This window comes from Botryllus schlosseri, chromosome 11 (genome assembly GCF_051294905.1).
Source record: "Botryllus schlosseri isolate E-star chromosome 11, Bs_hap1, whole genome shotgun sequence".
Classification (NCBI taxonomy): Eukaryota; Metazoa; Chordata; class Ascidiacea; order Stolidobranchia; family Styelidae; genus Botryllus; species Botryllus schlosseri.
This window is the reverse complement of record NC_137246.1, coordinates 18032244-18045687: the sequence shown is the minus strand read 5'-3', so window position 1 is coordinate 18045687 and position 13444 is coordinate 18032244.

The window sequence follows — 13444 nt, the reverse complement described above, 5'->3', positions numbered from 1 at the left end:
GAGTCATGACTTGACTCGAGTCAGACTCGAGTCAACTTTTTCGTATAACTTGATTTGACTCGAGTCACTTTGGAAAAATGACTTGACTTGACTTGACTCGAAGCTTTAAAAATGCGCATTGACTCGTGACTCGGAGCAAAATTTACGAGTCAATTTCAAGTCATCAAGTAAACGGTGTCGAATAAATCACTGTATCTTGTGTATGTTCGGATTGTTCGAGATACGCCGGTGTCACTTGTGAGAGCAGCCAGTCATTCACTGATCGTACGATACACTGATCCTCGATTGTTAGATCACAAATATATAGACCGCAAACTAAAGTATCACAGCTTGCGTTGTCGTAGTAGCAGAGATGAGCGGATTTGAAATTTCTATGTCCTAATCCAATCCAAATCCGAACCTTCAAATCCAAATCCAAATCCTAATCCATAACTTTTCCATATTCAAGTCCATGTCCAATCCTAATCCGATTCCAACTGGAAATTCAGAAGAAATACTAATTCATGCAATGGAGGGATTCGAAAATTTTCTTTCACAACCAACGATTCACTTGATTCAAGATAACTTAGTAACCATTAGTACATTAATAACTGATCTGAATAAAGTTTGTCGCCATTCGCCACACGACATTTCAATCTCCCAGAAAATAGGTAAATCCAATCCAAATCCTAATCCGTTCTGAAAAAAATGTCTAATCCAAATCCAATCCAAATCCGACAAAATTTCACAAATCCTGTTTTTTCAAAACCTAATCCTAATCCATGCTCATCTCTGCGTAGTAGTAGTAGAAGATTACTCTAAATAGCAATGTGTCTCTGTTTCCTAGACGGATCATTGCTTACGTTGCGCAGTGCTCACCTTTACCAACCTTTATGTATGATTTAAATCAAACAAATATAGTTTGGGCGTTTATTTACTCACGGATGTATAGATGTTGATTATGTCCTATATTTTGGCTGATAATAACTGACTGTAGCATGTGACTGTACACTGTACAGTTACTCACGTATTTTATTAACAGTTCTACGTGTGCGTGAGTGATACAACGTCTTTTCGCAGGTATATTTAACTAGATATTCGTTATTTGATTCAAGATAAATGATCAGCATTGATCAATTTATCTGTCTTTCACACAGCTAGCAAAGTGTAATGACTTTGAATCATCACTCATACATCGAAAATTCAATTTGACTTCAATTGTGACTTGACTCGTGAATTGACTCGAGTCACCTCCAAAAAACGAGTGACTTGACTTGACTCGAGTCACCTTTGAAAATCGATTGACTTGACTTGACTCGAGTCAAAATCTGCAATGACTCGAGATGACTCGTGACTCGAAGGTAGTGACTTGATCCAACTCTGCGTGACACACATTTTTCTGTAAACAGCTTCTTGGAGGTGCAGAACTCCAATATACAATTGCAAAGCATATTCATATTGAAATGAACCCGAATATTTTCGGCTGACACTCGTCAGGGGTAATCGTCAGCAATTAGTAGAGAATTCAAAAGAACACCGCATCGCATATCAACAATCGTATATTTTTCTGTGCGTGCAGACTTCGCGCGCATTTTTGTGGTGTATAGAACTGATAAAATTGCTAATAAACCAATGATGATGATGATGATGATATATACATATTTTGGAATCTTGGAATCGTGAATGGAGGACACTTTTTCAAAATTTCCGGAGTTACACTTACAATACTGGAGTGAAATCCGGGAAAAATGGTAAATTTTTCCCGACTTTGTAGTTGGTTGACCAAAGGTCTACTTTCCGGCTCAACTCCAGAAATAGTTTTTTTTTCTTCACAATTTACGTTGGTTGACTAAAAAAAGGTCGTCAACCCATTTTGACTCGAATCCATCCACTATCTTAGCTCAAAAAGCTGTAAAGGAGGACGAATTGCCAAAAAGGAGTATATTTATGCGTCCTCGGATGACATTTTCAAAAACCCGAAGAAGGAGGAGAAATCATCCTAAATGAGGACGTATGGTTACTCTAGTCCAGGGATGGCCAACCTTTTTGCTATTCACGGTAGCATTTCGATTACTTATGTAACCTACGGCCGCATTCCGCCAGTACATAGCCGTAATGAACTAACTTGTCGCCCAATACCCATGTTAAACTGTCCAAGTGTCCATGTCTATTTCCGGGAAACTTCTCACTAATGTACTTTTTCATATTGGCTTAGGCTACTATACGCACGGAAATTGCGAGCAGTCATATTATGAATAAGTAAGTGGGATACGTCATGGTCGCGCAATGCGCGAAAATATTTTCAGATTCAGAGGTAGAAGTGTTTTGGGAAATTTAGGGCAAGTTATAAATGATGATGCATCTTCGGGTGAGCGAATTGTTATTGGTAACTTTGTTGCAAGCTATTTTTATTTCTTCATCTCCCATCTGGATTGTCCGTATAGTGGAAATAGATTGGAATCGCCCGAACGTACCAGAAACAAATTTCTTTCGTGAGATTCCAAGTTGGTAGATCTATATGGGGCGCATCATTTTCCTCTGCCGTTCGCATCTGTACTGTGGGGCTCAGATGGCAAAGGGTGCTACTATATTAAAATAAAAAAAGAAGTACAGCATTGAATCGCGCACAGCGCGAAGAAAATTCCAAGATTAGTTACATTTCTCAAAAATTCGGGAATCATTTAGTAAATTCAATTTGCATGTCGACGGCTGCCAATACACACTAATTAAATTACGTGTGTCACGGCCGCACAATTATTTCCTTCTGCGGCCGCAGGTTGGCCGATGGCCATCCCTGCCTTTAGTCTAGAGATCAGTGGTCGGGAACCTATGGCTCGCGAGCCATACATGGCTCTTTTGGGTATAAGATATGGCTCTTTGCCAAATATTTATTTTTGTACTGAGGTGATCAATATTGCTGCGAATTCTTAGTAAATTTTCATCACGGCCAGAATAATTATTCCCGTGGCAGTATAAATATGTATTTGAGAGGTAAAGACAATGCCATCGTCAGATTTAGGGGCTCTGAACCATCTTTTCAAAATCCTCAAATTCAAGTTACTGTCGCGCCAGCGACCAATATCACTCACGAATTCGATGTTCTCGACTCGAAATCTTGGATTGCGCGATACGTTGGTTGATCAAAGAGAATAGTAGACATGGCGACGGCAATATGACAACACAGTTTTCAAATATACACATTGTATTCCTGATCTACGGCGCGAAAGGAATTGCTGTGGACGTGACATTCACAATTACAGACTCGAATTATGAACAACGCCATATCCACGTTCTTAATTGGTAAGTATAATTCTGTAGTACCGACGATATGTAGGCGTGATAGCGCAACGTTATATGCTAGCGCCGAAAACTTTGAGAATTGAGAAGTCGATCAGTATTTAGATTTTCAGAATCAGTGCGACAGTTACTTTGGATTATTATCAGTCATAATAAATTGTAAGCTATTTACGATGAATTGCTTTATCGATGGCGAGGCTTGGCCCGTTTGTGCCTTACCTCTCGTTTCGCACTTTATTTTCGAACAATAAATATGCAAATTGTGTGAATTTGAGAGATAAATGTTTAAAATCTAGTCATTCATGATCATGAATAGAAAAGTTCCTGCTGCCTCATTTGCCTCCCCTGACCACACGTCACTGATGTATCACAGCTTAGAGTGGGTAGGCATATATAGCCTACTACTGTAGTGAGTGACCTGACCATGTATGACTCCAGCTACCCGTGTGATCATCGGCTCTCGCATCTAAAAGGACATAGCGTAGTGGTGACGATAAGCACCCACCAATCTGGCGGATTCAGCAGTTCGATTCCCGTCGGAGGTTCCTCTGGGCTCCTCTTCCCCCGCTGTCGCCGTTCTTACGGCGACAAAAAAGCCCAGAAGAAAGACCAGACGAAAGAAAGCGCTCACACGGAATGGAAAAAACTAGTAGACAGGGCCGCGGCTTCAAAAAGATCATCATCGAAAAGAACTGTGACATCGGGCACTCTAGGCTGAGGTGGATGTTAGATTAAAAGGATCGCAACTGCGTGTCGTTCGACATCCTCCTATCTGCTCATTCCATCGCATAGTGTCTTATCGCGTTCTACATTGTGGTGTGTAACTTGTTCAGATGAAAATTATAACCCAGCGATTATTGTTATTATTAAAAGGACCTTCACGGCGAACCTACGTTTTCGTAACTCAAGCTTCGCATGCTCAAATAAGGCAACCAGCATGATAAGAACGAATTTTTACACATCAAATATGATGCACACGGTGAATCCCATGTAGTGACTTCGAATTAGTGCTACCATGACGTCAGGAATTTTCAATTGTGACGTTACAGCTGATTGACGTGTATGGCTCTTTGGGAGTTAAAATGGCAAAAATAAGGTCAATATGGCTCTTCGGACAAAATAGGTTCCCGACCCCTTCTATAGATGGATGGATGCGCAACACGTGACTCACGGTTGAATGCGCAGAGAAATACTGCGGAGCCGCCTAAAAGCAGCATATTGGGTAGTCCTACAGCTGGCGATCCGAGCGTCCTAATTTGATATGTCTGGTCTTAATCGAAAGCTAGTATGACACAGATTCCGAATACATAAGTTAAAATCTCGTCAGGGCAATGTGACCACTCCAAAATAGCCGTCAAATGCCGATTGTTCTGAACAATGCCCATTTTCAGCCTTAGGCGACTAAATTGGTCTACGTCACACTGTCCATTTGGTCAATGGCAATTTGACGGTAATTTTTGACTGGCTTGCCGAGCGCTAAATTTGATAAAACGGAAATCAATCGAAAGATGCCGCGATACTGATTGCGAAAATATAAATTTTATTGTGCTTGTGTGCAGACATGCGGTGATTACTTCATGAATGTAATCGATTGCGATTACGATTACTTCTGAATGACGCGATTACGATTACGATTACGATTACAGCAAAATCAGGAAGTAGTCGATTACGATTACGATTACATTGGAAAAGTTATCACGATTACTCACGATTACATTTATTTTGCATCTTAGAAGCTATGTTGGAAGACAATATATGGATTGGGCTGAAAAGGCCTAATGAGATAACAAACTCCCTTTAAAAAGATGCGTCATTTGTTTGTTACGTCATAATGTATCATTGCCCATTTTCATAGAGGTCAATTTATCGCGCCCAACGATTTGCATTCTTGCCAGGGCAATAACTGCTGCACCCCAAATTTCCCAATAGGGTGGAGAGCAAGCTCGAAGGGGACTCAAAAAGTATTTCGTAAACCAACATAAGTTATAGAGTATTTTCGAGAGATCTAATTAACTTGAAAATCCTCTCTAGATCAATGATTGCCAACCCCGGGTCCGAGAGCCGCATGTGGCTCTCAGCTAGCCAACTTGCGGCTCCCCTTGACGTAGGAAAATCCAACAAAAATAATAAAAAATCAATCTATAACAAAAAAATAATATTCAAAAATTTCACTTGCTTTGCTTGGAATCTGGAGTTTATAATTTAGGGTGAAGACCAATTCCTTTGGTGTCGAGTAGCGATTCTCTACTCGGCAACGACTTCGTTACTCAACTCACGTCAAAAAGTATGCTCATGCTCACACTCAAATGCGTCTGGATGGGCACTCAAATTTAAGTCTGCTCATCATCAGACTTATTCAAGTGCAGGCGGTGTTACAACACGTTTTACAACGCTATCTGACCAGCAAACCAATGGATTATTTGACTTGATTGTTAAGTTCAACGGCCGCATTGAATGAATGCTTTTTAACCATGATGAAAATGTTTTCAAGTCCTATTGTAGTTAATGTGGCCACTGGCCCTAGTAATTTACAACTTGAGTTGCTAGACATGCAGTCAGATATGAAGACACGACAATTTGTTTATGCGTCTCACGAAAGTTTTTCTTTTAGTCTGCTACGTTTGAGCCACTACAATATCTTTTGATTATATAACAAACAGGAGGTCACGAATTAACAACATACACTAAAGTAATTACAACAAGAAACCAGAGGTCATAATTATGAATTAAGTTGCCCCAGCTCTACACGTAGGTAATTGTGTGGCGAGATAGCGCAGTTGTATAATCCAAGGCTGCAACACCAATGGGTTGTCCAATGTCTTACAAAAAGCTTAGAAGTGGGCCGTGCTACAAGTCGGCAGATACGGAATCGAAAATGCATGAAATCGGTCTGGTGTAAATGTCTGTGGTAGTCGACAAACACCATGATGACCTCAAACAAATAAACTCTACCGGTATATCTGACCATCGCGGGCTGAGAGAGGATTAAAAATTAATAGTAATATATTGCAATTACTAAATTTCTTTACGAAATTCAGTCTTCAACTTGAGATTACCACCCTACGGGGGTCAAAGACCAACGTTTGGAGTGGGAGACGAATTGCTGTTTTGGTCCTGGTACCAGCTACAACCCACGCTAACATGATATATAAGCCCATGGCCATGGCGGCATGTCCCAATGTTGAATAAAGAATTATGAAATAACGATAGGCGCCCGTTTCAAGTGGAGTCATATGAGAATAAGACGAAGCGAACATAAAATTCTGCCTTCAACTTAATACAGATATTGTACTGCAAGCTGCCGTTACGAGGAATGGCAAAACGGCTCGCTTATGATATCACTAGCTGTTGATTTTTACTGCTTCGTTGTGGAAACCGCAATGTTTTATTTGACGATTACAAAATTTCAAATCTTTGTCCGGTGTGCGTACGTACTGGATAGGCCTATACTGCTCGCCAAGCAGCAACGGTCAAACTGCGTTTAACTAAGCATAAGCATAACCAGACGTAATTTAATCAACACGATAGTTATTATTTTAAACTATAGGCAGAGCGGAGATAAATTATTCTGCTGCGAGGTAGTGGCGTGCGGAACGCGTTGATAACCTGATATACAGCACGGCGGATGTTCTTACAATCAGACTAATGGACGACGTAGGTACATCGAATATCTATTTACAGTTGATACTTCTTACACAATGACGCGCAAAGCTAATAGGCTGCTTCTGACGTAATAATGAACAGTGCTGGGGTTTGAAAATCAGGCGTTTGTGCTGTCACCAACCTGGTATAACATCTTTTCCTTGTTCACGTATGTTCAGTTTATGTCATAGTCCTTGTACAAATAAAAAGTAATCGTTCTTTCACGGAGAAATCGATTAGATATGGGAAGTAGTCGATTACGATTACGATTACTTCGGAATTTTTTCGAATGTAATCGATTGCGATTACGATTACTTGAAAATGCTGTAATCGTCGTAATCGATTACGATTACTAATCACGATTACCCCATGTCTGCTTGTGTGTGGTAGCAGCTTTCGGTTGATACCCGTTTTATCAAATTTTGCGCTCCGCAAGCCGGTCAAAAATTACCATCAAATTGCCTTTAGCCAAATGGAAAGAGTGATGTCGACCAATTTCACTGAGCCGTGAGATTTGCTTGTGTCTACACCATAGTGTTCTATATATGGTGTCGACGTGGACACAAGCCAATCTCACAGCTCAGTGAAATTAGTTACGTCACCTTTTCCATTTGGTCAATTTGACGGTAATTTTTGACCGGCTTGTCGAGCATTAAATTTGATAAAACGGGTATCAATCGAAAGCAGCCGCGGTACTGATTGCGAAAATACAATTTTAGTCTGCTCGTGGTCCTGCAACCCCCCAAAATCAGCCTCGAATGTTGCATTGTAACGGAGTTTGGTATTGTGATGCAACCATGCCGTCTGAGCAGCTCAGGAGCAAGTGCGCACGAGAGTGAGAGTGTGAATGCTCAATCGGTTGCGCAACAATGGCAAAGTGCTTGCCGTTTGCTCTGGTCCTAACCTGCTCCCAAAAGGCATGGTTGCGTCACAATCAGACATGGGGTGATTACTTCATGATTGTAATCGATTGCGATTACGATTACTTCTGAATGACGCGATTACGATTAGGATTACGATTACAGCAAAATCAGGAAGTAGCCGATTACGATTACGATTACATTGGAAAAGTAATCACGATTATTCACGATTACATTTATTTTGCATCTTAGAAGGTATGTTGGAAGACAATATATGGATTGCGCTGAAGAGGCCTAATGAGATAACAAACGCCATTTAAAAGAGATGCGTCATTTTCTTGTTACGTCATAATGTACCCATTGTCCATTTTTATAGAGGTCAATTTATCGCGCCCAATGATTTGCATTCTTGCCAGGGCCATATTTGCCGCACCCCAAATTTCCCAATAGGGTGGGGAGCGAGCTCGAAGGGGACTCAAAAAGTATTTCGTAAACCAACATAAGTTATAGAGTATTTTCGAGAGATCTAATTAACTTGAAAATCCTTTCTAGATCAGTGATTCCCAACCGCGGCTCCGAGCTAGCCTACTTGCGGCTCCCATTGACGTTGGAAAATCCAACAAAATATTATAAAATCAATTTAGAACAAACAAAAAATTACACTTGCTTGGCTTGGAATCTGGAGTTTAGAATTAAGGGTGGAGACCAATTCCTTCGCTGTCGAGTAGCGACTCTCTACTCAGCAACGATTTCGTTGCTCAGCTCACGTCAAAAATTATGCTCACACTCAAATGCGTTTGGATCGTCACTCAAATTTAAGTCTGCTCATCATCAGACTTAATTAAGTGCAGGTGGTGTTGCAATACGTTTTACAACGCTATCTGACCATCAAACCAATGGATCATTTGACTTGATTGTCAAGTTCAACGGCCGCATTGATGGAATGAATGCTTTTTTTCTCATGATGAAAATGTTCTCAAGTCCTATTGTAGTTTATGTGGCCACTGACCCTGGTAATTTACAACTTGAGTTGCTAGACATGCAGTCAGATATAAAGACATGACAATTTGTTTGTGCGTCTCACGAAAGTTTTTCTTCTAGTCTGCTACGCTTGAGCCACTACAATATCGTTTGATTATACAACAAACCGGAGGTCACGAATTAACAACATACACTAAAGTAATTATAACAAGATACCACAGGTTATAATTATGAATTACGTGCCCCCAGCTCTACATGTAGGTAATTGTGTGGCGAGATAGCGCAGTGGTATAATCCATACGGCTGCAACGCCATTGGGTTGCGGGTTCGAGTCCGACCGAGGTCGACTTCTGAATTCCTTTCTAAGTGTTGAAGGTTTATCTAGGCTCCTCCTCGCCGCTCATTCACTTAAGCGGTGTCTTACAATAAGCCTATAGAAGTGGGCCGTGCCACAAGTCGGGAGATACGGAATCAAAAATGCAGAAAATCGGCCTGTTGTAACGTACCGTTGTAGTCGACAAACACTAAGATTACCTCAAACAAACAAACTCTACAGGTAAATATGACCATCGGGGGCTGAGAGAGGATTAAAAATCAATAGTAATATAATGCAATTATTGACGAAATTCAGTCTTCAACTTGCGATTACCACCCTATGGGGGACGAATTGCTTTTTTGGTCCTGATTCCAGCTACAACCCATGCTAACATGATATATAATAGGGTTACCATACGTCCTCTTTTAAGAGGATTTGTCCTCTTTTTTGACTTTTTTGAAATTGTCCTCAGAGGACGCACTTTTGTCCTCTTTTTTGAAAATTTAGGTCACATTTAGAGCAAAATGCGAGTGATATGCCGTAAATTAGCACAGAAGTGACGCTCCGGCGGGTATTTTGGAGTGAATAACGGCAATTTGAGCTTAGTCAACCGATCACAAAGTGGGAAAAATTCACCGATTTTTGAGAATTCTTATCCGGTTTTGCAAGTCTAAAATTTCTGAAAAAGTGTCCTCTTTTTAGATTTCCAAAATATGGTAAGCCTAATATATAAGCCCATGACCATGGCGGCAGGTCCCAATGTTGAGTAAAGAATTGTGAAATAACGATTGGCGCCCGTTTCAAGTAGAGTCATAGGAGAATAAGACGAAGCGAACATAAAATTCTGCCTTCAACTCAATACAGATATTGTACTGCAAGCTGCCGTTACGAGAAACGGCAAAAACGGCTCGGTTTTGATATATATATATATCATCAGCTGTTGATTTTTACTGCTTCGTTGTGGAAATCGCAATGTTTTATCTGACGAGTACAAAATTTCAAATTTTTGTCCGGTGTACGTACGTACGTACTAGATAGGCCTACTGCTCGCCAAGCAGCTACGGTCAAATTGCGTTTAACTAAGCATAAGCATAACCAAACATCAACCATAAGTTACTATTTTAAACTAGGCAGAGCGGAGATAAATTATACTGCTGCGAGGTAGTGGCGTGTGGAACGTGTTGATAACCTGATATACAGCACGGCGGGTGTTCTTACAATGACACTGACGTACGTACATCGAGTATCTATTTAGTGTGGATACTTCAGTGTTGCAACTCCGGACGGACAAAAATCGCTAAAACTGGTGTGGAAAATCGCTAGATGTCGCTAAATCCCGAAAAAAAAATCGCTAAAAATTGTCGCTAAATCTGCATTTATTCCAAAAGTTGATAGGTTGAACCAGAATATCCATATACAGTCTCGTCAGCTGTGTTAAACGTTTCTTTCAAATGGAACTTATCATATTTCTAGTTCGTAATACACAATATTCATGACAGTAATCTCAAAAATGATCATAAATGTGCGGTGCATTTCAACAAAGAAGATCACTCCGCGCAATGATCGTCCTGCGTGACCAGATTTGCAGTCATGATCACTCGCACTCATTCCATAGGCGTGACACGAAATACCGCTGAAAGAGAATACGAGGTGGAAAGCATCCTAGGTATACAAGTGCCTTGCTCAATGAGTCCGTGAATACGTGATGCGATATACCGATGGTTTCGGAAAGGATCTTGCCTTTCCTAACAGGGTAGTAATACTTGAACACGACATGCACCGGGTTTGTAGGCCATGTAGCGATGCGAACGTTAAAAAATAAAGAAGGTGCGACCCGCTGAAGACATACCACTACCCAGAGCCGAAGCAAACTTCGTCAGCCCAGTCTTTTCGACCAAGGTTTTCACGCTTCCGAACTTTTGGGTACACTTCTCGGCGTCCCATGTGGCCTAAACTTTATATGCGTTAATTGTTACAGCATGGCGCGGTAATGGCCGACGCCGAAATGTAGGCTATGTTATTAATAATATTAGAATTAACCATAAACACTAAATCGCGCGAAGCGCGAAACAAAGTTTGAAAAAAGTTGCACAAAAAATACTCTTTAATTTATGTTCATTCACGAAATAATTTTGGGGCCCCCTCGAGCTCGCACCTCCAATTGGGGGTGTGGGGTGAGGCAATTACGGTCCTGTCACTACCTATACCGGCTGACCAGTGACCATCCAATTACATTTCTATTTACCGATCCCTCCATCTGATCAATGGAATACCAAATCGCTTATTTTTGTTTGATTCATCTTACGCGAATCTGTTAGAAGACTCGGCGTTCCAGTAATGGGGGGGATTGGATCTCGATAGAATTAGCTACGGATATCGTTATAGTAGCCTATTACCAGTGCTATGTGGTCGTAAAGAATTCATATATCGGACGTTGTATAGCACATTACATTGGGCGAGCATGATTGTGATTACTCCTATTCAGCACCGTAACTTCCGCACCCCAAACCCCCCAATGGGGGGGGGGGGGCGAGCTCGAAGGGGGCCCAAAATTATTTCGTGAATTAGCATAAATCATAGAGTATTTTTTGAAAATTTATGCGAATTCGACTAGCCATTTTATGTCTTATTGGGTATTGGGCCATTACCGCGCCACGACCCACCAAGACATACAATCAAGTTTTAGGCTATATAACATGCGACTCCAAGAAGTGTGCCAGAACGATCGGCAGCGAGAAAAGCTTGGCCGTAAAGGTCTATGCCCTTATGCAGACCGAAAACTTCGTTATATAGGCTATACAAAATACATATAGGTTTAATTGTCCATAGGCGCCTGAATGACTGGCGCCGAATGTTCCTGTCTTTGCAATCTGAACCTCACAAGACAAATACCATCCCGCTGGGAAAAAAAATTATGCCAGTGAAGAAATACCAATTTGAAATCGTGTGCGTCTCTTAGTTTAGAAGCCTACGTTTGGGCGATTCTATATTTTTTAACATAGCTGACTGGAAGTCACGAAATAACATCATATAACGAAGTCATATCAACGGGTCCGCCCGCCCGAAGATGTTTAATAAATATTTGTCGGGCCCTCCCGTTTTCAAGACACTTCACTCAGCTCTACCGGTAAATCTAATTACGTGAGTAGAGAGGACAATAAATCGATAGCGTAATATATATGCAATCGCCGATCTGATTGACCGATTTTATCATAAATTATCGAAAATTTTCGCGCCTCGCGCTGGCTCGGCTCACAATACGGTACAGATAATTTCGTGACAAACGCGAACAACGTGATGGGGGCCTGACGAGGTGCTGTTTCGTTCCTGCCAACGGGTATACGCCCGAAGATGTTTAATTATTATTGAGTGGTCCTACCTTTTCAAACACACCTCACTCAGCTCTACCGGCAAATCTGATTACGTGAGCAGAGAGAAGATAAAAATTGATAACAAATACGCAATTCCCGATGATACTGACCGATGAAATCATGAATTCTAGAAATTTTCCGCGCTTCGCGTGCTTAGACGACAGAAGCTGATTTACTAAACAAACTCCCAATGATTATGATGAAGCCCCCCAGAAGTTCGGTCTATAACCCTATGGGGGGCCCAAGACCAATTTTTTTTTTTTTTTTGGGGGGGGGGGGGCTAACGAAGTGCTGTTACGGCCCTGCTCCTATTGTGTTGGGGGTCAATCGTTCAGGAATTTGAAGAGTTCGTTGAACTGGACACTGTAGATTCTGTGGCGGGAAGTTATGGTGAAATTCACTTAAATGAACAGGAAGGACACTATATAGACGTTTCTGTTTATCTACGCTACCTGAACGCAGATCGACGATGCGTGCTGACACTGTAGCACGCATAAGATATGGTAAACGTGCATGATATTTGCCGTTCAAACTTGATTGCAATCAGATATTTTCGAAAAAAATCGCTAGAAAATCGCTAAATATTTTTCAAAAGTCGCTAGATTTATCGCTAGTCGCTAGATCGATATTTTTTGTCGCTAAACCGAATGAAAAATCGCTAGATCTAGCGACAAAATCGCTAAATTGGCAACACTGGGATACTTCTTTGGCAATGACGCGCAAAGCTAATAGGCTGCTTCTGACGTAATAATGAGCTGTGGCGTTGGAAAATCAGACGTTTGTGCTGTCACAAGCCTGATATAATATCTCTTCCCTGTTCACGAATGTTCAGTTTATGTCATAGTCCTCGAAAAAATAAAAAGTAATCGTTCTTTCACAGAGAAATCGATAGTACAAGAACCAATTTTGCTTTACGATAAGTTAATTATATTATATTCTAACTGATTATTTTGAATTTAAAATAGGTGGTTGATATAAAACTGATTCAATTGCGAAAA